Genomic DNA, 8,997 nt, shown 5'->3' on the forward strand with positions numbered 1-8,997 from the left:
CTAAATAGACATTTCTCCAAAGAAGACATACAGATTGCCAACAAACGCATGAAAGGATGCTCAACATCACTAATCATTAGAGAAATGGAAATCAAAACTACAATGAGGTATTACCTCACAGCGGTCAGAATGGCCATCATCAAAAAACCTACAAACAATAAATGCTGGAGAGGGTGTGGAGAAAAGGGAACCCTCTTGCACTGTTGTTGGGAATGTAAAATGGGACAGTGACTATGGAAAACAGTATGGAGGTTCCTTAAAAAACTAAAAATAGAACTACCATACGACCCAGCAATCCCACTACTGGGCATATACCCTGAAGATAGCATAATTCAAAAAGAGTCATGTACCACAATGTTCATTGCAGCACTATTTACAATAGCCAGGACATGGAAGCAACCTAAATATCTATCAGCAGAGGAATGGATAAAGAAGATGTGGCATATATATACAATGGAATATTACTCAGCCATAAAAAGAAACAAAATTGTTTTTGTAGTGAGGTGGATGGACTTAGAGTCTGTCATAAAGAGTGAAGTAAGTCAGAAAGAGAAAAACAAATACCGTATGCTAACACATATATATGGAATCTAAGAAAAAAAAGAAAGGTTCTGAATAACCTAGGGGCAGGACAGGAATAAAGACTCAGATATAGAGAATGGACTTGAGGGCACGGGGAGGGGGAAGGGTAAGCTGGCACGAAGGGAGAGAGTGGCATGGACATATATACACTACCAAACGTAAAATAGATAGCTAGTGGGAAGCAGCCTCATAGCACAGGGAGATCAGCTTGGTGCTTTGTGACCACCTAGAGGGGTGGGATAGGGAGGGTGCAACGGAGACACAAGAGGGAGGGGATATGGGGATATATGTATATGTATAGCTGATTCACTTTGTTATACAGCAGAAACTAACACAACAATGTAAATCAATTACACTCCAATAAAGATATTAAAAAATAGTAAACAGCTTGGAATATCATTATAAAACTGCTGAGACAAAAACAAACAAACAAATGAAAAAAATCAAATACAAAATCTTAATATCAACCGGAGATAAATAGAGCAAAAAGCAGCCTGAGTGTAAAGTTGAACACTGGGAATCAAAAACAATGAAAAAAAAATCTTCAAAGTTTTGAAAGAAAATGTCGGTTAAAATAGAGGATACACTGAGGAAACATGATTTCAAAATTCTTTACATAAATTCAAGAAGACTTTCTGAGGTTTCACATATATGTGAGATCATGCAGTATTTGTGAAAGACCATTTCAAATGAACAAGTACTGAGTAAATTCATTACCACTAGGCCCTCACTTACAGGCAATCTTCAAGCAGAAAATTTAGTTTCCCAGAAGGAGCTCAGATTGGCAGACACTCAAAAGAACAGCAAAATCATAAATATGTGAGTTAATATAAATGATCATTGTCTGAAGAAAATGACAATATTAATGTATTGCTGTACATGCAACAAAGTTGGAGGCATCACGTTTCCTGATTTCAAAGTATATTACAAAGTTATAGTAATCAAAACATACTGGTATTGGCATAAAGAGTGACATATGGACCAATGCAACAGATTGAAGAGCCCAGAAATAAACCCACACATATATGCTCAACTTATCTTCCACAAAGGCACGAGAATACGCAATGAAGAAAGGATAATCTCTCCAATAAATGGTGTTGGAAAAACTGGAATTACACATGCAAATGGATAAAATTTGACCACTAACTTAAGGTAAAACCTGACTTAAAGGTAAAACCTGAAACCATAAAACTCCTTTAAGAAAACTTAGGTAAAAAGTTCCTTGACAGTGGTCTTGGCAATGATTTTTTTGATGTAACACCAAAAGCACCAGGGGAAAAAAGGCAAGAATAAACATTGAGACTATATCAAATTGAAAAACTTCTACACAATAAAGGAAATAACAAAATGAAAACACAGCTTACAGGATGGGAGAAAATGCTTGCAAACCATATTTCCAATAGGGACTTAACATCCAAAATATGTAAGGAACTTTCACAACTCTGCAGCAAAAACAAACAGATGACCCAATTTTAAAAACTGGCAGAGGACCTGAACAGACACTTTTTTAAAGAAGGAATACAAATGGCCAAGAAGTACATGAAAAGATGCTCAACATCACTAATCATCATCAAATCCATGATGAGATATCCTGTCACATCTGATAGGATAGCTATTCTTAAAAAAAAAAAAAGTTAAGTGTTGGCAAAGGTGTGGAAAAAGAAAGGGAACCCTTGTGCACTATTGGTGGGAATGTAAATTGATACAACTGCTAGGGAGAACAGTATAGAGGCTCCTCAAAAAATTTAAAATAGTACTGTCATATAATCCAGTAATCCCACTTCTGGGTACATATCCAAAGGAAATAAAATCACTATCTCAAGAAATACCTGCACTCTCATGTTCACTGTATCATTATTCACAATATCCAACATAAGAATCAACCTAAGTGGTTATTGATGGATGAATGGATAAAGAAAATGTGGTATATATACAATGGAATACTACTTAGCCTTAAAATAAAAGGAAATTTTACAACAGCATGGGTATAACTAGAAGATATTATGCTAAGTCAAATAAGCCAGACATAAGACAAATACAGCATGATCTCATATGTGAAATTTGAAAAAGTAGAACTCATCGAAGCAAAGAGCAGAACTTTGCTTCTGCTGGGGGGGATGGGAAATGGGGAAGTGTTGGTCAAAGGGTACATACTCCCAGTTATAAGATAGATAAGTTCTGGAGCTCTAATGTAGAGCATGGTGACTATAGTTAATGTATCTTCAGTGTTCTCACACATAAAAAAAAACAACAAGGTGACCATGTGAGGTGATGGATAACTTGGGCTAATGGAAGGGGAAGTCAATAAAAGACCCCCAGACAGCCAAAAGAAATCAGGAAAGGAGAAGAAAATCTACTCCAAATGATATAGGATACAGGATGCTGACCCCCGTGACATAGGAATACACATTCTTTAACCACACTCACAAAACTCAGAGCACATTCCAGGGAAGGGGAAGCAGATGGGGCAGGCACAAGTGCCCACCAGGGGTGGCAGGAAATGTTGGAGGTGCCTTTGGAGACCAGCACCTGTTTCAAAATTATACTAATAAAGGCTTCCATAAAAGCAGCCGATGCCTGAAAGTGACGGTGACTCTCCAGGGTATAAGTTAGAACCAGATATGAAGTTCTCTCTGTTCTCCCTCCCTGATGGATAAATCACAGCAACTACAGACCAGAATTGGTCCATCCATGAGTCTGGATCTTGTTCATGGTAAGGCCTAACAGAGGAAGGCACAGGATGAGTGGATGAACACGTGACTAGGGGAATATCTCTGAGCGCCAACTGTGTGCCAGGAAAGCGCCACGTCCTTCTTCCCAAGGTATTTTCTCATTGGATTTGCACACCACAGTGATGGATGCTGGCAGCAACATCTTTCCCCCCGCTTCCTTCTGGCATCATCTCTCATTCTGGCAGAGTCTGACATTCAAATAGAAAGTTCTGCGACTCCAGGGTGTCCTAAGGAATAAATGTGGTTAAATGCATTTGAACCCGCCAAACCTGTCAGAAGGAATTGAGCAAAACCACCGTGAAATGGGCACATCAAAAGCATCGCACTGATAAATTTAGACTTTGTGTTTTAAGTTGACTTGGCAGGTTGTGTCATATTCCTTAGATGTGAAGGCTAAACAAATAACGGAACTCTACCACTGTAATTAAGAGAATCGTTTTCAAGCTGATTAAGCCATATTTATGCATACCAAATGAAGCCGTGTTGACAGGTAATGATTGAATACAGAAACAGGCTGTCAGGAGAAAGGGAGGAAGAAGGGGGATCTGAAAATGGGATAAAATGTCAAGGCTCCTGAAGAGGAAATTCTTACCCTGACCCCGCCCTGAAGCTGCTCTTTGTTAATGCTCATATACTTTCTCCAAATAGGTTATTTACTTGACGTTCTAAATTAAATATGAATTAGGTAAAAAGCATATCCCTGAATACATCTTGAGAATTACCTTATATTTAGATAGGAGTTTGTGGTCTTAGAAGAGCTTTCACACACGTTTGATTATTTTTAGAACTCTGTGAGGCAGGTGCCATGGTCCCACTTTACAGATGTGGAAACTGAGGCTCATGGCTCTTAAGGGACTCATCAGAGGTGTCAACCACAGGTGGCAAGGAGAAAAATCAAAATCTGAACTTTTAAGTGAAAATCATATGTATTTTCCATTGCATCAACCATAACTGCTCCCCATGTGGGAAAGTGCCTGTCCCCCCGTATTTTCTAATTTTCTTGGACAGTACATCTTAGTGTCCTTCCACATAGACACGACTTAGTCAACCACTGACCCTGGAGTCCAGGTCCTCACTGATTACTCACACTCCTGAGACAGCTTCCATATACATCGCGGCCTACAAAGTGGATTATTTCCTTAGAATAAACTTCTAGAATTAGAATCCAGATCACACATTCTAAACGTTTCTAATACTTTACAGACGTTGTCAAGTGGGGTATGATTTCACATCCTCGGGGCAGAGGGTGACGCCTGAGCACACACAGCGCTTGTTCCTCTGCACCTTCTTGCAGCTGTTTGTTAGCTGTTGTAGAAAACGCCAAGCTGAAAACTCCGGGCGTGGTTCCTGGTGGGTTAGGGTTAGGGTTAGGGTTAGGGTGACACAGACTATGGACCCCGACGACAGCAAGAGCTACTGTCTGGGTGTTCTGACCGGGCCCAGGCAGGGGTCCAGGCACTACGTACATATAAGTGATGCCACCCTCATCCTGTCCCATCAGATGCCCATGACTCCCTCACTGTGCAGAAGAGGAGGTGGGTACAGGGGTAACTTGGTGACCCTGGGCCCCAGAGCTAAGAAGGAAGGGGGTGTGTTCCCTGAACTCGGAGTCTCCTTCCGTTAACGGAATAATCGCTCAGACAGATGTCCCGCCCCAGGGCGCTCCCCAAGGACGCGGCTTTCCTAGACCGTCGCTAGCTCAGCGCAGGGGTCTCACGTGGTGAGTGGGCTGGATCCAAATGCTTGTACCTTTCCCTGTTATTTAAGTTCATCAAAGACTATTCTTTTTATAGAAACAATATCGTAAATAGTTTCTAGCCTTGTCTCCAAAACTTATTTTACCCATCTGAAACGACCGTAGAATGATAAAACTATTTCAACCACATCTCTGCACGATATAAAACTCATTTCCATAGGAGATGGGAATTCCAGGAATCTGGCTCCCTCCTACAAAGAGGGGTGGGTGGAGGGCAGGCATCTTCAGCAGAGGTCAGGCTGGAAAAGGACGGCTCCCTCTCATCATCTCATGTCGCTTAGAAGGAAGGTGGCCTGGCCCAGGGCTGCCAGTGGGGTCGCTCCATGTGCAGAGTGAATTTATAAAGCCCAGAGAAGAGAGCAGAACATACCATAAATGCCCTAAATTCTCCCACCCAGACCTGGCAGCTCTATCAGCTTCTAGTTGTTTTACGTGTATGTGTGGGTGTGTGCAGTTATTCGATTTTGCTCTTTCCAAACTTCGGCTACAACAGCCAGGGTGAGGGTCTCTTCTGCCCATGAACTCCAATCCCATTCTTTGCCCTTCCCCAGAGAAAACCTGTATCAGTCTATGCTGTGTGTGCTCTGGCTCCATCAACAAAACTACACACACACGCACACACACACACACTCCAATCACAATAGTGCATTGATTTTAATCTGTTGGATTTTTACATTTAAACAAGCATATTGTAATATATAATACTATCAGAACTTGCTTTTTAAATTTTTACTTGGTTATATGTTTGACATTTCTCCATGTTGACATAAATTCAAATTCTGTAAAGTGGTATATTATATGAAAGGATGGACCATAACGAACTTATCCATCCTTCTACTGATGGCCACTACGTAGACTGTTTCCATTTTCTGTGTTGTTACAAACAATGATTTAACAAATATACTTGCTCATGTCTCCTTGTACAAAATCCATGAGGGCCTCTCTCTATGTACCCAGAATCAGAAACGCACGATCATTGCACATTGCCTTGCTATACACATTTACAATTTTAAACTACTCTGCCAGACGTTTTCCCAAAGCAGCTCTTCCGCTGCACGCTCGCCCCAGCTGTCTGCAGCATCGTCCCCCCACCCCGAGGCAAGTTGTGACTCTCATTCTTCAGAATAATGGGTGAGAATTAGCTTTCTTCTGTATTGTTTTGCAAAGTAATCCCCAAACAACTACTCAGGTTGAACACTGTTCCATATCATTCTCCTCTCTGCTCCTGCCCTTTTCCCAAGTATTTCTTCTTACTAATTTAGGGTTTCATTCATTTTAGGTACCAAATCCTTATTTTCATGGAATTTTTGTATTTTATTACAGAAAAATATTACATATATTTTTTATCCTGATTGAGAAAAATTTCACCACCCCTTATGCTACAGATTCTCATAGACTGAATGACCATTTTGCACATGTGGAGTCCTAAACCACGTGGGATTGGTGTTTGCATACAGGATGAGACTCTCTGAGCACCAGGGATCAGATCGCCAGCAGCCGTCCTTATGGGCCTTTCTCTCTCTGGGTTCCAGCGGGGACCCCGGGTTGGGATGGGCTAAGCCAGGAAGTCTCTATACTGCAATATCCCCACTCCTGGCTCTTAAAAATCATCATTTTGTAAACCTTTTTCTTTTGGGATGTTCCTGCGAATCTTTCCTTCCTGCAGATGCTTTTCTGGCTGAGGTACATCTTCTCTACATCTTTCAGCCGTAATCTGAGGGGATCACACGGTCTTGGTTCTTGTAAATGTAAAAATGCCTTCACTTCGGCCTTATTCTCAAAAGAGTTTTAATCACTAACGAATTTTAGTTTACAATTCTCTCCTCACCGCACTTTCAAAAATTTAAAATGTGTGTTGCCTGTTCACGTCCATTATTGTTGAGGGCAAGATGATGTCACTTTCGATTTTGGTGTTTTATAGGGACCTGCACTTTCTCTCTGGGGCTTTTCAGGAATTTCTCCCGCTGCAGCATCACTGGGATGCAGCTGGGTGTCCTAACCGGACACTCGGTGGACCCTGTGAAGTGAAGACCTCGCATCCGTAAGCACTTCTCAAAACTCCTTCATCAGTTGCCCCTCTGCCTCAACCCACCCCTCCCCCTTCACTAAGGGAGGCACTTGTCACTAGGCAATTGGAGTTTTACTTTCAATGACCATATATTTCACTTGTAGCCTTTTGCAGCATCACTGGGATGCAGCTGGGTGTCCTAACCGGACACTCGGTGGACCCTGTGAAGTGAAGACCTCGCATCCGTAAGCACTTCTCAAAACTCCTTCATCAGTTGCCCCTCTGCCTCAACCCACCCCTCCCCCTTCACTAAGGGAGGCACTTGTCACTAGGCAATTGGAGTTTTACTTTCAATGACCATATATTTCACTTGTAACCTTTTTTTTTTTTTTTACTTCTTTCTATATTTTAACTACCTTTTCTGTTTCATAGTCTGCTGTTCTTTAGACATGTGTTATTCTTTCATTAGTTTTACTTATGTTTAGTTTTATTAATTTCTCCTCCACATTGTCTTATTCTTTCTTGTCTCCTTCTTTCCTCCCTCCTTTTCCCCCTCTCTCTCTGTCTCTGTATCTATGCACATATATGTGTGTTTGGGGGTGTAATTTCCCTTAAGCCTGATTGTAAAATGCATTATACTTTCTGTGGTCTCTACTTTTCTTGAAGAAACCATTGATTTGTTTCAATTTTTTCCCCCTTACCTAATCTAAATCCCCTGCCTCGCCTTTGCATAAACCAAGTTATCAGCCTAATGTGTTTCCTTCCATAACAGTCCATTCTCACATCATATAGGAACAAAATGAATAAAAACATATAGAGGTTTTTTTTGTTTTGTTTTGGTTTTGGCCATGCCGCGCGGCATGCAGGATCTTATTTCTCCGACCAGGGATCAAACCTGTGCCCCCTGCAGTGGAAGCACTAACCACTGGAACACCGGGGAAGTCCCTAGATGTTTCTGTTTTGCTTTGTGCAATGTCCCTCTTAGGAAAAAACAACTTTTCTCTCTCTTATTTTTCTACCTAAAAACACATCATGGAAACTCCACCAAGTAACTCATCTATCACTAAGTCATCTCTTTTAATCACTCTATATTAGCTCATGAATGTATGCACCATATTTCTTTCAGTCTTTCATTACAGGTGAGCATTCACCATAATTCTTTATTTTCTCTGATTACAAGCAATGCCATAATAATAATAATAATAAACCCATGGCACAGACCTCCACATGCTGGGGTTTTCACTGCATGGTGGTCCCAGGGGTTGAACTGTTGGGTTGAAAGGTACGAAATTTCAGTTCTAGGCAACCACACTCTCCTATTTACCCTGAAGGCAGTAAGAAGTCTCATTAAGATACCAGCAATGGATACCACCACTCACTTTTATTTTTACTACTCTTTTATTTATTTATTTGGTTGTGCCAGGCCTTAGTTGCAGCAGGCGGGCTCCTTAGTTGTGGCATGTGAACTCTTGGTTGCGACATGCATGCGGGATCTAGTTCCCTGACCAGGAATCGAACCCGGGTCCCCTGCATTGGGAGTGCAGAATCTTAAGCACTGCGCCACCAGAGAAGTCCCTACTACTCAAATCTTGCTATAAATTGATATTGTATTTCTTGATCACTTTATTTTAAAAATACTTCTTTCATGTCCATTTTGGAATGTTCCATTCTCTTGACATCCTTAGGGGCAAATCTCCAATTGGTTGGTTCTGTAGTTTATTTTTCACAGCTTTGTATTTTTTTAGTATGTTTTATCATTTTTGATAAAAACTCATATTCCAAAGGAGTTTTCTTCTAAAAAAGCCCAACTTATATCCTGGAGCAGTTTCATGGTCACTTTGCCCTTGCACTAGGGAGTTCACCTGTTATTAATCAGTTTTTTGATAGTTTTTTTTGTTTTTTTTTTTTTTTTTTTGCGG

At 40.9% G+C, this 8,997-nt stretch overlaps 1 protein-coding gene across 1 annotated transcript in view; it reads right to left on the reverse strand.

Annotated features, from left to right (window-relative positions):
- The window catches only part of VWC2 (von Willebrand factor C domain containing 2), a 116,397-nt gene that overhangs the window by 25,479 nt on the left and 81,921 nt on the right, over positions 1–8,997 (reverse strand). The window lies entirely within an intron of this gene.

The sequence above is a fragment of the Physeter macrocephalus genome, chromosome 5 (genome assembly GCF_002837175.3).
Source record: "Physeter macrocephalus isolate SW-GA chromosome 5, ASM283717v5, whole genome shotgun sequence".
Taxonomy (NCBI): Eukaryota; Metazoa; Chordata; class Mammalia; order Artiodactyla; family Physeteridae; genus Physeter; species Physeter macrocephalus.